We start from the raw sequence: 25287 nt of genomic DNA, 5'->3' as shown, positions 1-25287 counted from the left end.
ATCAGGAGCCTGAATAGGTAAGAAACTGAGTTCTTAGACCTTGGAAGAGAAGGCTTCTTGATATCACACCATAAGGCTTCCGATTGTCCTCGTAAAGGTTATGACCTTTTTAGATAGTACCTAAGAGCTCTAACTGGGCAAAGTACTCTCTCCAGTTCGTCCCCCACCAAGTTGGACAGGCTTGGGATCTCGAACGACTTAGGCCAAGGACGTGAAGGAAGCTCGTTTAGCAAAAAACCGAGCTGCAAGGAACATGTAGCCGTTTCAGATGTGAAAACTATGTTCCTGCTGAAGGCGTGGATCTCACTTACTCTTTTAGCTGTTGTCAAGCACACGAGGAAAAGAGTTTTTAATGTGAGGTCCTTAAAAGAGGCTGATTGGAGAGGTTCAAATCTTGATGACATAAGGAACCTTAGGACCACGTCTAGATTCCAGCCTGGAGTGGACAACCGACGTTCCTTTGAGGTCTCAAAAGACCTAAGGAGGTCCTGTAGATCTTTGTTGGTGGAAAGATCCAAGCCTCTGTGGCGGAAAACCGCTGCCAACATACTTCTGTAACCCTTAATCGTAGGAGCTGAAAGGGATCTTACGTTCCTTAGATGTAACAGGAAGTCAGCAATCTGGGTTACAGTGGTACTGGTTGAGGAAACTGCATTGGCCTTGTACCAGCTTCGGAAGACTTCTCCTTTAGACTGATAGACTCTGAGAGTGGATGTCCTCCTTGCTCTGGCAATCGCTCTGGCTGCCTCCTTCGAAAAGCCCCTAGCCCTTGAGTCTTTCGAAAGTCTGAAGGCAGTCAGACGAAGAGCGTGGAGGTTTGGGTGTACCTTCTTTACATGAGGTAGACGTAGAAGGTCCACTCCTAGAGGAAGAGTCCTGGGAATGTCGACCAGCCATTGCAGTACCTCTATGAACCATTCTCTCGCGGGCCAGAGCGGAGCCAACCAACGTCAGCTGTGTCCCTTTGCGAGAGGCGAACTTCTGAAGTACCCTGTTGACAATCTTGAACGGCGGGAATGCATACAGGTCGAGATGGGACCAATCCAGCAGAAAAGCATCCACGTGAACTGCTGCTGGGTCTGGAATCGGAGAACAATACAACGGGAGCCTCTAGGTTATCGAGGTAGCGAACAGATCTATGGTTGGCTGACCCCACAGGGCCCAAAGTCTGCTGCAAACATTCTTGTGAAGGGTCCACTCTGTGGGGATGACCTGACCCTTCCGGCTAAGGCGATCTGCCATGACATTCATATCGCCCTGAATGAACCTCGTTACCAGCGTGAGCTTTCGATCTTTTGACCAGATGAGGAGGTCCCTTGCGATCTAGAACAACTTCCACGAATGAGTCCCTCCCTGCTTGGAGATGTAAGCCAAGGCTGTGGTGTTGTCAGAGTCCACCTCCACCACCTTGTTAAGCTGGAGGGACTTGAAGTTTATCAAGGCCAGATGAACCGCCAACAGCTCCTTGCAATAGATGTGAAGTGTCCTTAGCTCCTGATTCCATGTTCCCGAGCATTCCTGTCCGTCCAAAGTCGCACCCCAGCCCGTGTCTGATGCGTCAGAGAAGAGACGGCGGTCGGGTTTCTGAACAGCCAAAGGTAGACTTCCTTGAGAAGAAAGCTGTTCTTTCACCACGTGAGAGTAGACCTCCTCTCTTCGGAAACAGGAACTGAGACCGTCTCTAGCGTCATGTCCTTTATCCAGTGAGCCGCTAGATGATACTGAAGGGGGAGGAGGTGGCGTCTCCCTAACTCGATGAACAGGGCCAGCGATGAAAGTGTCCCTGTTAGACTCATCCACTACCTGACCGAGCATCGGTTCCTTCTCAGCATGCTCTGGGTGCATTCTAGGGCTTAGTAGATCCTTGGGGCCGACGGAAAAGCCTGAAAAGCTCGACTCTGAAGATCCATACCCAGGTAGACAATGGTCTGGGATGGGACGAGCTGGGACTCCTCAAAATTGACCAGGAGGCCCAGTTCCTTGGTCAGATCCATAGTCCATCTGAGAATCTCCAGACAGCGACGACTTGTGGGAGCTCTTAAAAGCTAGTCGTCTGACGGAGCCGGACACAAGATCATGGTACTGCTGCACAGTCTGTGAACTGTCAACCATGGGGAAGCGAGGAAGTACAGCGACAACCCGAAGCTGTCTAGACTGTCTGGGTCGTACAGACAACTCCTTATCGGGTTGCTGAGGATGCCGCACTGCGTCACAACAAGTCACTTCTGCTGGTTGTTGAACGTCTTCCCAGTGACACACTGACTCCGTAAACAAAAAAAAAAAATCCTCTAACAAGGACTAAGCTTGGACTGCATGTCTTGCAACAAAGCTCAAGGTCTATGGGAACAGGTGTGGTAACAGACGGGGTTAGCGACTGAAGTGGAACCTTTACCCTCCCTGGAAGCATGTTATGCTTAAATAAAAGTCCATAGGAGGCTAAGCAGCTAAAGGCTCCCCTCCAAATGACAGAGTCCTCAAGGGAATATCAGAAGGAGGGAGAATAGCACTTTCTCATCTACAGGAACCATATCCGAGAAAAGCTAAGTTCTCTCAGTGAGGGTTTCACTGGTGCAAAAGCAGCAGACTAGAAGGCAACGTTATGAAACTGCTTGACAGTCTAGTGAGTTGGCAACAACCAAAGATGTGTGACTGAGGAGCATGCGGTAAGGTATGCAGAGCATGCTGTATGCAGAGCATGCTGTATGTAGAGCATGCTGTAAGGTAAGCAGAGCATGTTGCATGGCGTGCGGCTTATGCTGCATGGGAAGAGGCTCATGCTGCATGGGATGAGGCTCATGCTGCATGGTATGAGGCTCATGCTGCATGGTATGAGGCTCATGCTGCATGGGATGAGGCTCATGCTGCAAGGGATGAGGCTCATGCCGCATGCGTTGAGGAGGATGCCGCATAGTATGAGGCTCCTGCCTCATGGGTTGAGGCGGTTGCCGCATAGCATGAGGCTCCTGCCTCATGGTTTGAGGAGGATGCCGCATAGCATGAGGCTCCTCATAGCATGAGACTCCTGCCTCATGGGTTGAGGAGGATGCCGCATAGCATGAGGCTCCTGCCTCATGGGTTGAGGAGGATGCCGCATAGCATGAGGCTCCTGCCTCAAGGGTAGAGGAGGTTGCCGCATAGCATGAGGCTCCTGCCTCAAGGGTAGAGGAGGTTGCCGCATAGCATGAGGCTCCTGCCTCATGGGTTGAGGAGGATGCCGCATAGCATGAGGCTCCTCATAGCATGAGGTCCCTGCCTCATGGGTTGAGGAGGATGCCGCATAGCATGAGGCTCCTCATAGCATGAGGCTCCTGCCTCATGGGTTGAGGAGGATGCCGCATAGCCTGAGGCTGCTGCCTCAAGGATGGTGGAGGTTGCTGCAACGCATGAGCCTGCTGCCTCAAGGATGGAGGAGGTTGCCGCAACGCATGAGGCTCCTGCCTCAAGGGAAGAGGAGGTGAGGTGAGGCTCTTGCCTCAAGAGTTGAGGTTCTTGCCTCAAGAGTTGAGGCTCTTGCCTCAAGAGTTGAGGTTCTTGCCTCAAGAGTTGAGGTTCTTGCCTCAAGAGTTGAGGTTCTTGCCTCAAGAGTTGAGGCTCTTGCCTCAAGAGTTGAGGCTCTTGCCTCAAGAGTTGAGGTTCTTGCCTCAAGCGTTGAGGCTCTTGCCTCAAGCGTTGAGGCTCTTGCCTCAAGAGTTGAGGTTCTTGCCTCAAGAGTTGAGGCTCTTGCCTCAAGAGTTGAGGCTCCTGCCTCAAGGGTTGAGGAGGTTGCCGCAACGCATGAGGCTCCTGCCTCAAGGGAAGAGGAGGTGAGTTGAGGCTCTTGCCTCAAGAGTTGAGGCTCTTGCCTCAAGAGTTGAGGTTCTTGCCTCAAGAGTTGAGGTTCTTGCCTCAAGAGTTGAGGTTCTTGCCTCAAGAGTTGAGGCTCTTGCCTCAAGAGTTGAGGCTCCTGCCTCAAGGGTTGAGGAGGTTGCCGCATAGCAAGAGGCTCCTGCCTCAAGGAAAGTGGAGGTTGCTGCATAGCGCTGGTACCTGGCAACTCCCAATGCGACAGCTCACGCATGGAGGCAGGAGGAGCCTCAACATCATACGTCTGGCAGGGTGGACTGCGCCGAGGTGGAGGAGCGCTCGCAGGAGGAGGTGTGTTAACCTTCTCTGCCTGAAACTCCTGCATCAACACCGCAAGCTGAGACTGCATTGTCTGCAGCCTAGACCACTAGAGTCTAAGAAAGACAACAAACGGAGCTACTGTCCGTTGAGACTGAGGGTCTAAAACAGCTGGTGCGGCAACAGACGGAGTTACTGCCTGTTGCGGTACCACCTTGCCTCTCTGGGAGGTGTGCAGTTGTCGTACTGCAGCAAGTCCGAACTGACCCAGCTAATGGCTCCACCTAGGAGTTGGACTTGTGCGGAAGGGACCGACTTGCACTTAAAAGCTGCAAGATTTGGTCCATGGTTTCTGCGAGAAACCTCTTCCGCAGACGAGGAATAAATGGGCTCTCTCGTCTTTGTGTGGGTGGGGTGATCACGTCGGCTACGTGAGTTGGTTACACCCGAAACCACGGAGGGAAACGTCTGTTCGTCGATCAAGGCCTGATGAACCCATAAGTCCTTCGACGTTACTTCTCCCCTGGCTTGGGAGCTTGTAAGAGGTCCCAGACTAGGCGAACAACTGGCACGAACAGACGAACCCTCGAACGCAACACTGTTACACTTTGCGCTTATCACTTTATCACTTTTGATTTTCTGTTTGCACTTATTTCACTGAACTCGAAACTTTAAGTGGTTTGTACCTGAAACACGCAATTCTATCCTTCATTAAAAGTTAGTAATTGCGAAAACAGTATTACAATGTAACAGAAAAACATAATGAAAGATAAATAATTCAGTGGCTGGAAAAGAGACTAAACACTAGATCAAATAAACTATGTTTAAAATCTCTCACCGCATAAAGCCTGGGAACAAGAATAAAACTCTAGAAACGTTTACCTTCTTCCCCTAAAGAGACTAGGGAGAAGAGCAAAAACGATAACAACGTTACCCGCTTGAACGAAACTTTTATCCTCCTCTCTCTCCCTCCGTCTCTATCTCTCTCTCTCTCTCTCTCTCTCTCTCTTGACTTAGAACCTGAGAGATGAGCCCAATTATATATATCGTTAAAACATATTATTGTTAAAGGAAAAAAACTGAAAGATTTCCCAAATAAAAAGTTCCTTTATTAGAATTAAAACCATTTAAGCTAAGAAAGAATGAACAAAACGCTAGAATCGGTTTACTCTTACTGCAACGTGACACCGTGAATACTCTCTCTCTATCGTAACGATAGAGCGCAAGTTGAACGTTCTGAACGTCAACAACTGCAGAGACAAAACAAAACGTTAGTTCAACTTTGAAAACAGTACGAGACTATCAAAGAAATTCTTTCAAAAACATTAAAATAGCATAATATGTTAACAGGTAAAAACGAAATGACGGGCTCAATGTTAATTAACTTCGGTTCCAAGAAAAGACCGCCTACTATTAGGAAAGGTCGAATATAAACAAATATAAAAATTAATTTTAATAAGTTTATAATAAAAGGAAGTTAATCGAAGAGGCCTATAAAAGGCGGAGATATAAAATAAATCTATAACTTTTGTTAAGCAAAATTAAGAAAGAGAGTCTATACTCTCTTCAACACCAACACTTCCGTCTAAGGGAAGGGTCGGCCATTAAAAGTGAAAGAGAGTTCATACTCTCTTCGTCACCAAAATTAAATCAAAAATTAAATCAAATTAATTCCAAAAACTTGCTAAGCTAATGATAAAGCTTCCTGAATAGCGAAGGCTAAACTCTAGAGCAAATACATCACCAAATCGTGAGCAATAACTCCAGAATCAACAGCGTATCCATGTAGGTCTAGCCGGAGGCACGACAGAGGAAAAATTGAGGTGGTGTTGACAAGAAGTACAGGAGTACCTGACCACAGATGGCGCTGTTGTGTTCACCCCCACCTGTATAGCGATCGCTGGCGTATCCCGACCGTAGATTTCTGTCGGCAACAGAGTTGACAGCTACATGATTATCGGGTAAGATTAATATTGAAAAAAGTATATTACACGAAACTCTTTGCACACAAATTGTTTGACCGGTCAATTCATATCCCTATTAGTCTCCATTCATGTTTATAATAAAAAAAGACATGGTACCACGAAACAAAACCAATTCTGAAATATTGGAGAATCTTGCCTGTCAGAAACCTTTAGACAATTGAAAACCATGAATACCAAGTTGTTTAAAAGTTTGTCATGTCAATCTATTAATCTTTAGCTCTAATTTATCATAATTCATGCGACAAATCACGTCAAATAAGGCAAGCAGTAAATTGGAAAACTCTAACACTAATTCCTTAGGTTCTTTTTATAAATCAAAAAGCACTACTTGAAAATACAAAGGAAAAGTCTGCAACAATAAAAAAAAAATCATAAATTTTGATAAGTTTGTTGGACAAACCTTTGTCCCATCTTCAGAAAACAGAAAACATAAAACTCTATGAATAAAATAAAAAAAAAATTGGAAAATATCTCACCTCCATACAACCATTTTCAGAACTACTAAATTTCTTCATCAACGGCTAAGCAAGAATTCAGTAAGGTTTACTGCCCGTGATGTTCTGTACACAAAAGACGGCCATCTTCTCTGGACCAAATTACTGTCGATTTAATGCTTTGGGCATTGAAGACTACGATGTAGGAATGAATGCCGAGCGATTGCGACGTAGTTCCGGTAGGCCCTGCTGCTTCCTCTGGTCGCCTTGGTGACCACGGAGGTATCTGCAGTAAGGGAACGAGTAGATGCCAAGTAACTGTCCTCATTTCTGTGGTATCCTCGTCTTTCATAGGGGATTAATTTACGAACAGGTAACGAGGTCCCACCACACCTTCTGTCAGACAGAATGAGAATGGGAACCCTCTTCTGGTCCAATGTTCACACCTCTCCATTTCTTACTGGTGGTACCTTTCAGGTAAACAATGTACAATATACCCTAGCATAAAATCAAGAACTTTGCTGGTAACCAACACCTGAAAACCAAGATAGAAATTAGTCAAGAAAATCAAGACTTCATATAATTTCACAAAATGTGTCATCAAATGATTAAGATACTTTAATCAGAAACATATATCAAAAGACAATTTTTCACATTACTTTACTGTTGGAGAGTTTCTTTATATGAAGATAAAATTATTGTTCACTATTATTACCCTTGTTTAAAATTTATACTTTTATCTTATAACAGACTACTGTACACTAAAGTACAGTACTTTATAATTACTTAAAGACTCTTAAGACAACTTGCCTATACTTTTCAAATCAGAACTCTTTAATGTGAATGCTAACTTGCAGTTCACTTTGGAGAAAAAAAAAAAGCTAATCTATAAAGTCCTTCCACAAAAATTACATTATAAAGAACACTACCTATACCATTTAGTGTTAAGAGCTAATTCATGCTTACAATCTAACGTTCATGACCTGAATGAGTTTGCTTACTGTCAATGGAATTTAATAAGAAATAAATTAAAAACTACGATAATTCTTTTGGGAATGCTAGCTTCAAGTTCAATAATAATTCTACTTTTGGATGTTTACTTGACAATAAGGCAACTATAATAAGATTTTATACATTCAAACCAGAACAAATATGACAAATTCGTAGGTAATTTGTATTTTTCCTAACTATACAAACCTTAGCTATTTAATATGGGTAATTACTTTTGGCGTAGCTGAAATGACGATTGATTGATTGATTTAAAGTTTTCAGGCATCCTGACATCTAAGGTCATTGACGCCGGTAACATTTAATTTGTATACAAAAATAAAAAATAAAATAAAATAAAAAGTAAGAGTATTTAATTAAAATCATAAAAGTTAAATGTCATAAAAATTAAATAATTTTCAGAAGACCTGCTTCTGAAATAAATCTAAAAATGCCACCACTTGCATAGGAAACATCATTTCTAAGAATCTTGGCAAGGATGAACCTGCCACCCTCACCTCGAGCCTCAAACAAATATCTATTCCTTAAGTTGTTATAATTGGGGGCATTCGGTCAACAAATGCCTCACTGTTAGAGGTACTAAACAGTCCTCACAATACGGTTGGTGTTGGCCCTTCAGCAGAAACTCGTGTCAACCGAGTGTGACCGATACGGAGACGACAGAGACGTCTCCTATTTTCGGGGCATCATATCATACCTCCAAGGAGATATGACATTTGTTACCTCTTGCATTTTATTCCCATCTAGGCTATCCCATTACTGTTGCCATTTATTGCAAACCAATTTCTTGATGTCAGGTAAGAAATCATTACAGGGAATGGGATACCTTCTTGGCAGCAACTCGGATGCAGCCTTCTTAGCCAGTGAATCTGCCTTCTCATTCCCACACACACCTACATGTGCTGGAACCCAACAAAATCGAACTGTTATACCTCTCCGTCCAATAATAAAAAGCCATTCTAAAATCTTTAAAACTAGAGGGTTATTAGAATTAAAAACTTCCATAGCTTGAAGGACAGCCCTAGCATCACTAAAAATTATAAAATTACCCCTCCTTCTCCAACACTATTTTCTCAATAGCGGTTAATATGCCATAGAGTTTGGCAGTAAATATGGAAGCGGTCAGAGGAAGTGCACCTCTACAATTGAAACCATTACTATGTACTCCAAATCCAACGCCAGCATCAGATTTGGAGCCATCAGTATAGATAAAAGTTGATCCTGTATGTTCTTTAACATGTTCATTAAAAAGAGACTTGGCTTCTAGGTCTGACATATTCTTCTTATCTCCAATAAAATATTTACAAAAAGATATCTCTGGTAATTTCCATGGAGGCGTTGATGATACCTTGAATGGAAGCACCTTACTTCTAATTATATCCAGACTGTTTAATAATCGTTTCACCCAAAAGCCATAAGGTTGAGGAGATTTTGGGTGCAACTCAAAGTATGATGCGTGTCTTACAAGGCTCGCAGTCTGAAAGGCTAGAGAGTTAGGGAGTCTTTGAAATCTAAACCAATACCAAATAATGAAAGACATTCGGTAAAGGTCTAAAGGTCTAGAGGTAACTCTCCAGCATCAACAAGGAGACTTGGGATAGGCAAGGTTTTAAAAGCTCCTGTGGACAATCTAATACCTGCATGATGTATCGAGTCTAATATTTTTAACCGCCTTGGGGTGGCTGAAGAGTATATTTCACATCCATAACTAATTTTGGAAAAAATCAAGGCCGTTTAATTTTAAAATAGTATTGCGGTCTGCCCCCCATGATGTATGGGACAATACTTTCAAGATATTCAGAGCCTCGAGACATTTTGCTTTTAACGCTTTTAAGTGAGAAACCCATGTAAGTCTACAATCAAATATCAAACCTAAAAATTTAGCTTCACTTGCACATGGTATCCGTTGACCTTTAATGTACTGTATATATCCGGGTCTGGATGTACTCCCCGGATACGACAAAAATGGACAATGCTAGTTTTACTTGTCGAGAACTTAAATCCATTCATGTCAGCCCACTGGATAATTTTATCAATTGAGTGTTGGATTTTTCTCTCAACCATTGCCATTCTAGTGCCAGCAAATGATATTGAGAGATCATCCACAAATAATGTTGAGAGAACATCCTGGGGAATGGCTGAGGATATCCCATAAATTGCTAGTGCAAAAAGGGTTACACTCAGCACACTACCCTGAGGAACTCCTCCTTCCTGGCACTTACTCTCTGATAGTTTCCCCAACTCTCACTTGAAAAACTCTACGTGAAAGAAATGCCTGAATAAATAGTGGCAGCTCTCCTCTCAATCCCAATTCATGAATGGTTTTAAGTATACCATATCTCCATGTGGTATCATATGCCTTTTCAAGGTCAAAAAATACTGTAACATGGTGCTGTTTAGAAGCAAAGGCTTCACAAATAGATGACTCAAGTCGTATCAACGCATCAGTCGTTGAGTGCATTTTTCAAAATCCACATTGAATCGATGATAAAATACCTTTCTTTTCAAGGTACCACATCAGCCTTGCATTGACCATCTTCTCCATGATTTTACATAAACAAGATGTCAATGCAATAGGACGATAGTTTGCTGCTAAAAACTTGTCTTTACCGGGTTTTAAAAAGGCTAAAATATTGGCTACTTCCCAAACACTTGGGTAACTATGATCATGCCATATTCTATTAATGCTTAAAATGAATAGCTTTGTATTAAAATATACGTGTTTAATCATTGCATATGGAATTCCATCGGGTCCAGGGGCTGTATCATTGCAATGAGCAAGTGCGGAATCAAATTCTCTTTCAGTGAAAGGAGAATTATACGACTTCCCTTCTTGTTGCAAAATTTAAAATTTTCTTTTCTTCTGTGCTCCTATACTGGTGACCAGGGGCTCCTTCACACTTGCTGGATACATTTGAAAAATGATTAGCCAGGGCATTGCTAACATCATTTGCTTCAGTTACATACTGGCCATTCACCTTCAACACTGGTGGTGGGTTGGGGGTGAATTTGCCAGCTATCTTTTTTATTTTCCTCCACACAAAGATGGTGGTGTTCTACTGTTAATGGAGGAAACAAAAGATATCCATGACTGACGCCTTGCTTCTTTCATGGCACGGCGGAACTGTGCTCTACATTTCTTGTACATAATTAAATTCTCATCAGTTCTGCGTCTACGGAATCGTGTTAGAGATCTTCTTGTGGCTCTGTGGAGGGCAATTAGTTCTGAAGACCACCACGGGACTGGTCGTCGTTTGAATAACCCTGTTGTTTTGGGAACTGAATTGACTCCTGCTGTATGGAGAGTTCCATTCAGTAAGTCTATGGCATCATCGATATTTTCAACCTGTCCTGCATCCCCCTCAATTTCGCTTAGCTCACGAAATTTATCCCAGTCCGCCTTATCAAGATTCCATCGTGGCGATCCCTGTAAAGGTGGACCTTTGTTGGTAACACCCTTGTGAGGTGAAGGAAGACCTCTACGACGAAGAGGAAGGCGGGCCTTACGCCTTATACACCCTCTGGGGGCTGTGGGGTCAGCAGTCCTCTGAAGAGGAGTCTCTGTTAGTGAACTCCCCCTAGGGGGAGAATCACTGGCAGGAGAGACCGTTGGACTTAGCTCTTCCCTCGAAGTATGTTCGGAGGGGGTAACTAAGCCTTCAGCTACATCAGGAACATCAGGAACAGCAGGAGCAGAGGTTTGACATAACTCATCGGAAGCCTCTGCCACAACAACGTCGACAATAGACAAAGGATCAACCTCTGCTAAAGTCGGCGATTGTTTGACAGCTGCTCCCAACCTGATCATGTCAAACAGGGCTTCCTTGGAGGGCGAACCCTAAAGCCCCAAGGAAGACCAAAGCTGCAACAAATCATTATTAGACACAGTGACATCAATATCCTCCCCCGGGGGAGGAGGAGGAGCTGCCTCGCTATGGGAGGAAACTCCCTCTCCCAAACCCCGAAATCGGTCAACAGAACTACGGCCTACGATACCACTCGACGGCTTCTCGGGAGAAACCGATCGAGTGGGAGCTTCGGAGGAGGTTTGGGCTACGGAAGAAGTCCTTGGGATTTTCTCTTTTCAAAGAAACCTTTGAGGGAGAAATATCCCGTTTAGACTACTTCTTCCGGCGCCGGGAAAACCTCTCCCACTGGGAGGTAGACCACTCCCTACACTCACCACACACATTATCTTTATCACACCGCTGGCCCCTGCAATAAGGACACAAGGTGTGGGGGTCCGTTTCGACCGCCGACATATACGTGCCATAAGGGCGGTCAGGTAATCCAGGACACTTACGCATCGCAGAGGCCAACTTCACACACCCTATGTCAAAGGAAAAGCAAAAAGAAAGATTAGCAATGGCTGTCAATACGACGAGGGTGAGAGCGGACACGTCCGACTGCCACCCGAGCCGAGAGCCAAGTGAGCTCAAGCGCAGGTGTGAGGGGGGAGGTAGCAAGCTACCCCCTCCCCCCCCCCCCCCCGCTAACTAGCGGTGGGGTAGTAAACCCTCGTTAAAAATCTAATGGCTCATCATTTCAGCTACACCGAAAGTAATTACCTTTATTAAATAGCGTGGTTTGTATTTCAGTTACGGAACAAATAGATAATAGAGCCCCGGGTAAGGGCATTGGGGCACAGGAAGCCTTGTTGCATAAAAAATGTTACAGGGGAAATTCAAGTAATTAAACTGGGAAGAGCAGGATGGAAGAAAGGAAGCAGGAAAGGAAGTAAAGTAATGAAAAAAAAAAAAAGTGGGTCAAGTATTGCCAAGAGGTCAAAGAATGACTCAATGACCCTTCAGTGATGCACAGTGCACCACACGAGGTCTTCCCAATTTAGGCACACACTAAAATGAGTATCACACATGCCTTAGGTAAATTTCGTACAAAATATTACCCATTTTTAAATCAATTTGTACTGTATTTTTCCTAACCATACAAACCCCAAGACATCTAATAGAAATAGAGAGTTCAGAAAAACTGAATAGCAGAAAAAGCAGATGGAGGACAAGAAACAAAACAACGGCCTTCCACAAGGGTCAGTGCTAGCGCCAATACCATTCAAAATCTATACAAATGACCAGCCGCAGTACCAAACATCCACAGGTACACATGGCAGACGACCTGTGCAATTCCACACAATCAGACTCCTTCACCAGCATTGAAGAGAGACTGTCAAATGCCCTCACTACCACCTCCACCTACTACAAAACGGGGCTCCTCACAACATAGGTGTGTTTCCCACCAGAACAATCACCAGGCAAACAGGAAGCTAAAGATCAAATAGGGTGGGAAAGAACTGGAAAATCACCCCTACCCAGTCTACTTGGGTGACATCACTGTCGGAACGCTTTCCTTTAAAGATAAAATCAAGTAGCAACCAGAAAAACCTCTCCGGCAAATTTGCCGACGCCAGCTGGGGAACCGAACCCTGCCACTTGGTTATTCCTATGTGGAGTACAGTACTGTGGACCAGTCTGGGCAAGATCAAGCCATGCGCATAAGGTAGACCCAGAAGTAAACAAGTCCTCTTGGAAAATTACTAGCACCTTAAAATCAACCCCTCTGCCATCTTTATACGAAATAACTGGTATCCCACCAAACCATATCCGATAAGAAACGTTAGCAAAACTAAAAACAAATTAATCACCCCAGGCATCCAGTCCATAATCATCACGAAGCAAGGCGACGACTGGATACACTAGCTCATTGCTCTGATCCGGACCTCAGAGGCAACCGATAATGCCCTTCCGTGGGTTTGACACTGACATGATAAGATATGACAATAATACTGTGTTGTTGGATGTCAAAATGTGTACCTAGCTCACCACTTGCAGAGGGACTGACCAAGGTCTCTCCCTGCTTATTGATGTAGGCGTCTACTGTCACATTGTCACTCGTCAATGCGACTGACACCCGTTATATTGAAGTCTTCATAGTTTATATTAAAGATTTATTTTAATGCTATTATTTTTTAACATCTCTTGTAGTTCATTTCCTTTCCTCACCCTTTGAGAACTGAGTTGTAAGACAAGTGGCATTATCTAAAATAATAAACTTCTATAACTAAGGGCAAATTTTGGTATCATTATAGAACAATGCCATATTAGTTAGGACATTGTAACTCGCATAATTAAATAGATCTTTGCACACATACTATTTTTAATCCAATATACAGTATTACTGGCAGAAACCCTTAGGAAGGTAAAGAGATTTTATAAACTTAGCACATACTACCACTAGAGAGTTATGGGGTCTTTTGACTGGCCAGACAGTACATCGGATAGTCTGGCATGTTCTTTAGTCTCTCCTCTCTCCTCATACATCTGACAACCCTGAGATTACCAAACAATTCTCCTTCTCTCAAGGGGTTAACTACTGCACTGTAATTGTTCACTGACTACTTTCCTCTTGGTAAGGATAGAAGAGAGACTTTAGCTATGGTAGGCAGCTCTTCTAGGAGAAGAACACTCCAAAATCAAACCATTGTTGTCTAGTCTTGGGTAGTGCCATAGCCTCTGTACCATGGTCTTCCACTGTCTTGTGTTAGAGTTCTCTTGCTTGAGGGTACACTCGGGCACGCTACTTTATCTAATTTCTCTCTTGTTATATTAAAGTTTTTAGAGTTTATGTAAGAAATATTTTAATGATGCTATTCTTGAAATATTTTATTTTTCCTTTTTTCCTTTCCTCACTGAGCTACTTTCCCCGTTGGAGCCCCTGGGCTTATAGCATCCTGCTTTTCCAACTAGGGTTGTAGCTTAGCAAGTAATAATACCATAGGAGCCTCCTCGTACCTGGTAGTTCAGAAAAACACTGATAGTTGGGTCTTCTGTCGTAAGTTACTTGTTTAAACTGAATAAAAGGCCCAATACTTCATATTATAAAGTACTTGGTTTACGATATTGGAATATATTATGCAATTACAGCTCTTATTTTAATTATCATTTCAATAAAAGTCGCGGCAGCAACAAGTCGGATATATCGAGTCTGACAATGAGAAATGGAAGACAAGTCTATGACTGAACAGAAGCTGGAGCACGAAGCCAAAATATTCTGCTTGTCTGGACATAGAAGTTATGAGATACAATAGAACCTTGGTATTCAAACGTCTCGAAGCTCTGGCAAATTGGTTTACGAGTGAAAAATGATATTTTCAATTTAAAATAAATTTTTGAATATACTTACCCGGTGAATATATATATAGCTTACGTCTCCGACGGTCGACAGATTCCAAAAACTCGCGAGCGATCGCCATGAAGGCTGCCGGGTGTGCCCACCAGCGCCGACTATCGGCCAGATACCGCATATACTTCTCCATAAGTTCAGTTCCTCTCAGTCCGTAGGGTCTCTATCAGGGAGGAAGGTTGGGCCTTTAATCATATATATTCACCGGGTAAGTATATTCAAAAATTTATTTCAAATTGAAAATATAATTTTTAAATATTAAACTTAGCCGGTGAATATATATATAGCTGATTCACACCCATGGTGGTGGGTAGAGACCAGTATTAAAACAATAAAGGCATATATGCTTAAGAGTTTTTGACAAATATTCAAAAAACAAACTTAAGTACAGGTACCTGATAAGGAAGCTGACTCTGATGAATACTCTGACTCATTAGTTCGCTATCCTTATGAAGCCCAGCGATCCTCTCAGGATGCTGAAAGACTTCTAGGAGCTGTTATAATCAGGGTGAACACCCCTACAACAGGACCTCATCAATACCCTTAATCTGGGCGCTCTAAAGAAACAATATTTTGACCAACCGCCAAATCAAAAGATTGCGAAAGACTTCTTAGTCTCCCGTACAACCCAAAAGAAGATTAAAAATTTCAAGAGAAGATTAAAAGGATATTGGGATTAAGGGAATGTAGTGGTAGAACCTTCACCCACTACTGCACTCGCTGCTACGAATGGTCCCAACGTGTAGCAGTCCTCATAAAGAGTCTGGACATCTTTCAAGTAATATGAAGCGAACACCTACTTGCCTCTCCAAAAGGTCGCGTACATAATACTTCTAAGGAATCTATTTTGTTCAAATGCTACTGAAGTTGCTACCGCTCTAACTTCATGAGCCTTAACATCAAGTAAATTACCATCCTTCTCACTTAAATGAGTGTGCCTCTCTAATCAAGTCTAATAAAATAAGACAACGCATTCTTCGACATAGGCAAAGAGGGCTTTTAACGGAGCACCATAAGGCCTCTGAAAAAAACCTCACAGCAGTTTAGTTCTAGATAAATAAAACTAAGAGCTCTAACGGGGCACAGCACTCTTTCAACTTCATTCCCAACAATCTCAGATAGACAGGGAAGTTCAAACGATTTAGGCCATGGACGAGACGGAAGATCATTTTTGGCCAAAAACCCAAGCTGAAGAGAGCATACTGCTTTATTTGCGGAGAAGCCGATATTCTTGCTAAAAGCATGTATCTCACTAACCCTTTTCGCAGAAGCCAAGCTCACCAAGAAAAGTGTCTTGAGGGTAAGATCCTTCAGGGAGGCCGAACTTAACGGTTCAAACCTGTCTGACATAAGGAACTGCAGGACCACGTCCAAGTTCCAAGCAGGAGTAGAAATATGACGCTCGTTGGAAGTCTCGAAAGACTTAAGAAGGTCTTGAAGATCTTTGTTATTAGATAGATCCAAATTTCTATGCCTGAAAACAGAAGCTAACATGCTTCTGTAGCCTTTAATGGTAGATGCAGAAAGGGAGCGACCATTTCTCAGATAAAGCAGAAAATCTGCAATCTGCGCTACAGAGGTACTGGAAGAGGAAATAGAGGAGGACTTGCAGCAGTCTCTAAAAACCTCCCATTTAGATAGATAAATCCTGATGGTGGAGGATCTTCTAGCCCTCGCGATCGCTCTAGCTGCCTCCTTCGAAAACCCTCGAGCTCAAGAGAGTCTTTCGATAGTCTGAAGGCAGGTAGACGAAGCGTGGGGAGGCTTTGATGAAATCTCTTTGCGTGAGGCTGACGCAGGAGATCCATCCGCAACGGTAGACTTCTTGGGATGTCTACTAGCCATAGAAGTACCTCTGTGAACCTGTCAATCGCGGGCCAGAGGGGAGCAACCAACTTCAACCTGGTCCCTTCGTGAGAGGCGAACTTCTGAAGAACCTTGTCTAGGATCTAGAATGGTGGGAAGGCAAAGATGTCTAGGCGAGACCAGTCCAGCAGGAAAGCGTCTATGTGGGCTGCCTCTGGATCTGGAACTGGAGAGCAGTAAGTCGTAAGCCTCTTTGTCAGTGAAGTCGCAAAAAGATCTATGGTGGGTTGACCCCATGTCATCCATAGCTTCTCGCACACAGTCTTGTGCAACGTCCACTCCATGGAGACGACTTGTCCTCTTCTGCTGAGGCAGTCCGCTAAGACATTCATTTCTCCTTGCACAAATCTCGTCAAAAGAGAGATGTTACTTGCCTTAAATGGAGTTCCTTCTGATCCGTGGACCAAAGACCCGAGCATTCCAGACTGTCCAGTGGCGCTTCCTAACCCAAATCCGATGCATCTGAATACAACACATGGTTTGGGTTCTTGATCGCAAGAGAAAGACCTTCTCGAAGTCTGATGTTGCTGTCCCACCAAGTCAGACATGTCTAGACTGAGTTGGAGATTGGGATAGAGATACTCTCTAAGCCCTTCTCCTTGTTCCAATGGTTTAGGTGAAATTGGAGAGGGCAAAGGTTGAGTCTCCCCAGAGAGATAAACTGCTCCAGCGATGAAAGAGTTCCCACGAGGCTCGTTCAAACTCTTACAGAGCAACTGTTTTTCTCTTGCAAGTGACGGACTTTTAACAGAGCTTGTTCCATTCTTGTAGGAGACGAAAAGGCCCAAAAAATTCGACACTGTATCTCCATCCCCAAATAAAGAATAGTCTGGGATGGAGTACTGTAAGTTACGACTTCTCTACGTTCACTATGAGACCTAGCTCCTTGGTTAGGTCTAATGTCCATTTGAGGTTCTCCAGACAGCGATTTAATGACGACGCCCTGATTAGCCAGTCGTCAAAATAAAGGGAGGCTCTGATCCCTGAAAAAATGTAGAAAGCTTGCTACATTTTGCAAGAGCCTTGTAAAAACAAGAGGAGCAGGACTGAGGCCGAAGCACAGTGCTCGAAATTGGTACACTACTTTCCCGTCCACAAACCTCAGATATTGTTGAAAGTTTGGATGAATCGGGATGTGGAAGTATGCATCCTGAAGGTCGAGAGAGACCATCCAGTCGCCTTCCCTTACTGCTGCCAAGACAGATTTGGTAGTCTTCATCGTGAACTTTGTCTTGACAATGAACACATTGAGCGCACTTACATCTTAAGTACTCCTGCAGTGAACGTGGCTGCCAGTTCATTGGAGCCATCCCTTATAGCCTTGTTCATGCATGACATAATTTGTACAGCAATACATTGTCAGCTGGAGAGACCTTCTTACTTAAGGCTCCCAGGGACCAATCCAAAAAAATAAATACTTCAAACGCTCGAAAAAACTCCTATCAGGAGATGGTCTAGCTCTGAAGCAGACCATAAAATCTTGGAGCGTCTCATGGCTAAACGACGAGGAGAGTCCACTAGGCTTAAGAAGTCTCCCTGGGCAGAGGCAGGTAATCCCAAGCCGAGAACTTCTCCTGCGTCACACCAGACGCTCGAGCGAGAAGCTAATTAAGAAGGAGGAAAATCAAAAGCAGATTTTCCTAAACTTCTCCTGGATTCCAACCAGTCTCCCAGTAAGAGCATGGCTCTCTTGGAAGAACAAGAGAGAACTGACTTCGTAAATGTAGGAGTCGAAGAAAGTCATGCCAAGAGTAAACTCAAACGGCGGAGCAGCCTTTACAAAACGAGTAGGACAAAATTTCACTAAATAAATTCATAATTTTAAAAACAAGGGATTGTTGGACAACCCTAGGTTACTCCTCTTCTGAATGAATCCCCAAAGGTACATTGGTTGAAAGGGGGGCATCAACTTCTTCAGAAGGCACATCATCTGATAAATCTAAAGTCTTGCAAGAAGGAGATTTATATTCAGAAAGACGTGAAGGAAAACCCTGACAGGCTACATCAACTTGTATATGAACATAAGTTAAAGTTGGAGGGTCGATGTCACGTTGTGACTGCAGAGAATTTTATTCTACTACACGTCGTGACAGAAGTGACTGACGTTCAAACGTCACGTAGTAACAGCGGCGACTGCTGTTCGATGCTATATCGGGACTACGGTGACTGGCCCTCGACGTCACGTCGTGTCTACGGAGTCTACCGCTCAACGTCACGTCATGTCTGCAGTGTCTGAAGCTCAACGTCACGCTGAGACTGCGGTGGCTGACGTTCAATGTCTCGGAGGAACTGCAGCGACTGCTGATCAAAGTTATGACTCGACTTAACTGACTGTCGATCAAAGTTACATCGAGATTTATGCTCCGCATCTCGTTTAACAGCAAAGCTGACACTAGGGATAACGTCAGCATGACGTAACAAAGCTCGTTTAGAAGGTTGAAGACCTGAATCACGTATCCCAGAACCGTGACGTACAAAAAGCAAAGGATCCTTTCGCACAGGAACAGGATCGTAAGCTTCTATTAAAGAAGAAAGCTTTAACAGCATATCTTGCAAAACACAACTTCGGATCAACCTGTGACTGCGGTGGCTGACGTTCAAACGTCACGTAGTAACAGCGGTGACTGCTGCTCGATGCTATATCGTGACTACGGTGACTGACGCTCGACGTCATGTCGTGTCTACGGTGTCTACCGATCAACGTCACGTCGAGTCTGCGGTGACTGCAGCTGAACGTCACACTGCGCACTCTGAATAGATTGTGACGTCGGAAACGTCTGTACATGAACGTCATCGCTATGAACGGGACTCTCATGATGACTACAGCTAGGACGTTGAACTTGTTCTGAAGGAACTAATTAAAGTTTCAACCGTCTCGAAACCTTTCGCCCAGGTTTTTAAAGAGACGAATCATCGGAAGACAAGGAGAACTTCGTCTCTCCTGTCTTATGGCAAGGACGTGCTTGAAGAGCCACGTCTGATACCTTTGAGGGAACGTCTGTTCGTTGGTTTACACCTCTCACTCCCTTAGGTCCTACGACATTCCTTCTCCCTGGTGCAGGGGAGCCTGAAAGAGGTCTCGGACTAGGCAAGTGACAAGCACGAACAAACGAACCCTCAGCAACGCTGAACATGTTTTTCGCACTATCTTCACTGATATTGCATTTTTTAATAATTTCACATTAGACATGAATAAAGCTGATTTCTACCTGAAGCACGCAATTCTCCCTTAAATCAAAAGGTTAGAATTGCGAAATATGTCGTATAATGTAAGCACATTAGTACAAAATGAAACACACATGCAAAAATTAATAAACATATACATATATATAGAATAAAACAAATATATAAAGTTAAAAAGATCAGTGACTGGGGAGGAGACTAAAACTAGTTCACTAAGGACTACGTTTTCAATCTCTCACCGTATAGTGCCTTGGGATGAGAATAAAAACTAGAACGTTTTATCCTCTCTCCCCGTACAGACTTGGGACGAGAGTAAATATCTGAATCGAGAACAACGTTACTCACTCTCAAACTCCTTGCACAGAGACTTGGGACGAGAATAAAGATCGGATCGTTCTCTCTTTCTCTCTCTCTCTCTTGTCACTCACAAGAGAATGGCTCCCTCACTCTTCGTCAATAAAAGGTTATTTGACTAAAGGAAAAAACTAAAAGGACTAAGAAATTGAAAATTAACATGTTCCTTTAAATTAGTATCTAATAAACTTCAGTTTGTAAGAAGAATGAACAAAACGTCAAAATCAATTTACTCTTTCTGCAAAGTGAAACCGTGATTCTCTCTTTCTCTATCGTAACGATAGAGCGCAAACTGCGTAGCATAAACAATCCAAACGTTAGTTCATCTTTGAAAACAGCACGAAGACTATTCAAAGAATAAATTTTTTAAAATATTTTCTAAAAATATTCATCTCATCAATCTAAACAAATATAAAAGTTGAATGGGCTCAACGTTGTTTAACTTCGCTTTCCAAGTCCGTACCGCCTACAAAGAATAGGCATAGGTCGCTTCTAAACAAAAATATAAAATTTTCTCGGTGTTTAGTATAAATGGAAAGGGAATCGAAGAGGCCTAATAAAGGCGGGTGAGATATAAAATATATAGAGGTAAATCTATAAATATCAACAATAATTTATAAAGTGATAAAATAATTACTAAAAGCCTTAACACACTTCCGTACACTGAGGGAAGGGTCGGCCATCTTTTCTCTATGGAAAATCCAGAGAGAGATTAAAAAAGCAAGGGTAAAAAAAATTTTCTCTCCTTTCAAAAGCATTTCTTTTGAAGATCGTATTGCTTGAGAATAAACCAACACGACGAAAGCCATAAAACCATGAACAAGTACTTCACCAATCAGTAGAAACTTGAGGTTAAGCGCGAGCGGAACCAATGCTGTCACTACCACCGACAGAGAAGAACTGGTTTGGTTGAGAAGTATATGCGGTATCTGGTGGGCACACCCGACAACCTTCATGGCGATCGCTCGCGAGTTTTTGGAATCTGTCGACCATCGGAGACGTAAGCTATATATATATTCACCGGCTAAGTTTAATATTTAAAAACTTGGTTTACGATATTGGAATAAATTATGCGATTACAGCTCTTATTTTAATTATTCTAATAAAAGTCGCGGCAGCAACAAGTTGGATATATTGAGTCTGACAATGAGAAATGGAAGCAAGACTATGATTGAACAGAAGCTGGAGCACGAAGCTAAAATATCCTGCTTATCCGGACATGGGAGTAATGATACAGTAGAACCTTGGTATTCAAACATCTTGAAGCTCTGGAAAATTGGTTTACAAGTGAAAAATTCCAGTTTTCTATCAAATATTCAGTACTCGACCAGTGCCGGAGCCGAACGCAATTTTACGCATTGGCCAGTGTTTTGGATGAACGTAAACAAACGATCTCCCTCAACTTTCGTGTTACACCGTGCTGTCTTTGTTTTGCATCCTTTATTGATTTTGATTCATTAGTACTTGAAAATGGGTCAAAAGAAGAATATGAGTGAAAGTGATCAAATACAGTATAACAATGCATACAACTATTAAACTGAAAAAGTTGATAATTTTTAAGCACAAAATGGGAATACATGCTTCGGAAGTTGCTCTCGAATACTCTATGGCCAAGTTAACTATATTGACTATTTTAAAGAATAAAGAAATTATAACGGGAGCTAACTCTGCTTAAAGAGGGACCACTATGACGAAGTAAAGGACTCAGATACTCGAGGAAAGGGAAAAGGTGCTACATTTTTATAAATTAGAAACAGTTACGAGGTGAAAGCTTTGGCGAGGCATTTATCTATGAAAAGGTGCTAGAAATCTATGCTAAGTGTTGGGGTGAGTTCAAGTTTTTGATGGAAAACACTGTCTGATACCGTAATAACCTATAGGGGTACGGCACCAATAAATAATTAGTGTTGATTTGGCATAACATCATACAAATAAACACAAGTAAGGAATTTTCTTAGTACGATTGAAACGACTACAATCGACTACAGAAAATGGAATGGAAAATTATTTTAATGAAGATGACTGGTGGAAAAAACTCACTATAAAAAGTGGAGGTTCTATTGTGGTTTATTACAGGGTAATGTAACCTGGGGAAAAAACTACGGGTAGTTTGTAGCGCTACGGTCAAGCGTCCTAATTTGCTTATTATCGCTCCGACTGTTATCTTGTATTGAATAAAACCGTTTGGAAATGGTCTACGGATCTTAAATATGTTGTGTAAGGGGGGGTCCAGGGGGCGAAGCCCGCCTGGGTAAGGATACGGCTTTTAGCAGAGGTTAGGTGGGTTTTTTAAGTTAGCTTCTCCCGCCAAAATCGTTTTTAGAATGACGGCCACAGTTCAGAATATTCCCGTTTTCTACGGGATCTGGCCGTCACCCTACAAACGCTCCAAAACTACTTAACCTGTTAAGCGTCACCCACGTGATAACCCGTTCACCACGATCTACTCGGTACCGCCTTCAACTGCATATTCCGTTCATGACTTTTAACTGCCTTTATCAAGTCGTCAGTCTCGTGATAATACGTTTACTCGTATAGTAAGTATAGGATCACCACTTGGCAACACTCCCAGCATATGGGGGCTATAAACAGAAACTTATATGATGTCTGGCAACTATTTTTCGGAAGGTAGCTTGATGTTAGAAAACTGGTTTCCTTTCAGTGCGCTTCGGGCGTTTATGCGGATAAGGTTGTTTGTTGTTCCTTTTACAATGAGCGGTCTAAAGGTGAAGGTTATATCTTTAGATGAAATAAATGATATTCTTGTTGAGGAATTTGATAATGATAACCTGTTTGATAATGAGAGCACTAGTTCTGAATCCTCCAATGATGAGGATATCGAAGAAACAGTTTTCTTTCGATGCCGAGAGCAAAAATTCACAAAACTATACAGGAGAGAGAGAGAGAGAGAGAGAGAGAGAGAGAGAGAGAGAGAGAGAGAGAGAGAGAGAGAGAGAGAGAGAGAGAGAGAGAGAGAGAGAGAGAGATAAAGTGGATAAATAATGTACAAATGTATGACGAACAAATATGAAAACTATACAGGAAATGATATGGAGAAGAGAGAGAGAGAGAGAGAGAGAGAGAGAGAGAGAGAGAGAGAGAGAGAGAGAGAGAGAGAGAGAGACGGGGGGAGATTTGCTTTTATTGCTGATCCTGGTGTAAGATTTACGATTGAAGATAAAAAGAACCCATTAGAATATTCAGTATTACGTAGCCTTTGGAAATGAAATAATAGTAGTATTAATTGTTTTTTTTATTCCACCATTTAATTAATATCTCTACTTTTAACTATAAATATGAATTATAAACATAAAAAAATGTTATTAACTTTGAAAATTATCATTAGTGAAATGACCGCTCAGGGCAAAAAAAAAGGGTGACGGTACGTTAGCGGCAACCTGGTCTAGGGGGGACGCTTAACAGGTTAAGACTATAGAAACAGGTCTGTTCTCTTTGAAAATGACACTCGTTCCTGTCGGAAATTAATTATTTCAGAAATATATGTTAGCGTAACATTGCTAATGTTAGAGAAGCGAGCCAGTGGCAGAACAAGACCCATTACATCTAGCGTTGCTAATGTTAGCGTGTGCCACTCAAAATTATCTAAACACTTAAACAGAATGTATGTTTTCCTCTAGTAAATAACATGACTTAACTGGTTTTCACCTTCATTTCAACATCAACAACCACCAGTTCGGGTACTTTAGGTTAATCGAACTGGTTGTTGTTTGTGGTTGAAATGTAGGTCAAATTCGGTTAAATCACGTTATTTGCTACAGGAAAACATATTTTTGGTTCAAAATGATACCGTATAGACTTGTAAAACTTTACCAAAGTTGAATATCATACAAGTAAATACAGTTTATTCTAAGGCATTTTGAGCGCAATTAACGACGACGCCTAGCGCAAAGCCATAGCTTTTGGTTACGGTAGTCGAAACGCAATAACTAGGGTGAACGTATTTCGTTGGCAAGGGTGTTATAATTAAGCAAATAATGTTGGTTCGAAATAAAATTATGAAGCGAGTTTTAAAACGCTAATTATAAGCTAAGGAAGCAGCAGTCTAGGGTGTGAGAGGGAGAAGCAGAGGCGTAGTCTTTCCTCTTAGTCTGTAAGGATATGGGTCCTAGGTTAGGTTAGGTGGTGTCCTTGTAAATGTCTACCTATATTACATGAACTTATAACACGCCATAGGCTTACCATGACCAATGATTTAATTCCATATCAATAAAATAGCTAATTATTTCCTCATACGCCAGACATAAATAATCATTGTATGAAACTTTTTTCTAAAATTACGTAAATTTTACTCGAATACCAAACCAGTTAGATTAGCACCCTTGTGAAATTGTCTAAATTCGCGATACAAGACTACCATAGGATGTGGTTACGTAACGTAACTTATAAAACAATTCAAAATTACTTATTTAGTACAAGTAGACATATATAAAGTATAATTCTTTGATATATCGAATACACAATTACCCACCTACGGCAACATGGCTGCCAGTGACGAAGATGAAGCCTTCTCTAATTTAAGGCAAAATAAGGATCGTTGGCCATAAATACTACGATATTTACAAATTGGAATTAAAACATGATTAAAATACACATGGATACAAATCAACTTACGATAATTACAGGTGAATTACAATAATAGAATCAGGGATCAACCATAGCAGAAGCGACGTCGACAACAGATGGGAAAGATGTGACGTCACTGGATCACGTGACTCGAATTTGTTGGTTCCAGTAATATATCGAAACTTTAATACTATTTTAGCTCATTACTCGTTGCTTGTTATACAATTTAGTTCCCTTAATACTATTTTCAATAAAAATATATTTTATATATATATGATTCCATCAAAATCACTATATCATAGTTTATGAAAGAAATGAATTTTGAACTGACAGCCATTTCATAATAGCTTCTATATTTCATTAGTTGATTTTACTACGTTTTAGCTCATTATTCGTTGCTTTTCATACAATTTAATCCCCTTAATAATATTTGTAATGAAATAATATTTTTTGTTATATATGATTCCATCAAAATCACTATATGATAGTTTAGGAAAAAATTTTCAACTGACAGCTATTTCATAATAGCTTTTATATTCATTGATTTTACTATATTTTAGTCCCCATAACAAGAT

At 42.1% G+C, this 25287-nt stretch overlaps 1 long non-coding RNA gene across 1 annotated transcript in view; it reads right to left on the bottom strand.

The window, feature by feature from the left end:
- The window catches only part of LOC137635788 (uncharacterized), a 34621-nt gene extending 9793 nt beyond the window's left edge, over positions 1–24828 (bottom strand). Inside the window, exons 1-2 of the long non-coding RNA XR_011042779.1 lie at positions 24761–24828; positions 6563–7055 (exon numbers count right to left, since the gene is read on the bottom strand). This is a non-coding gene — a long non-coding RNA (uncharacterized lncRNA). The remainder of the gene's footprint in view (positions 1–6562; positions 7056–24760) is intronic.
- Between the last annotated feature and the right edge of the window lie 459 nt (positions 24829–25287).

Source organism: Palaemon carinicauda, unplaced genomic scaffold (assembly GCF_036898095.1).
Source record: "Palaemon carinicauda isolate YSFRI2023 unplaced genomic scaffold, ASM3689809v2 scaffold175, whole genome shotgun sequence".
NCBI classification, from domain to species: Eukaryota; Metazoa; Arthropoda; class Malacostraca; order Decapoda; family Palaemonidae; genus Palaemon; species Palaemon carinicauda.
The sequence above is the reverse complement of the archived record's forward strand: the minus strand, read 5'-3'. Positions and strand labels throughout refer to the sequence as shown.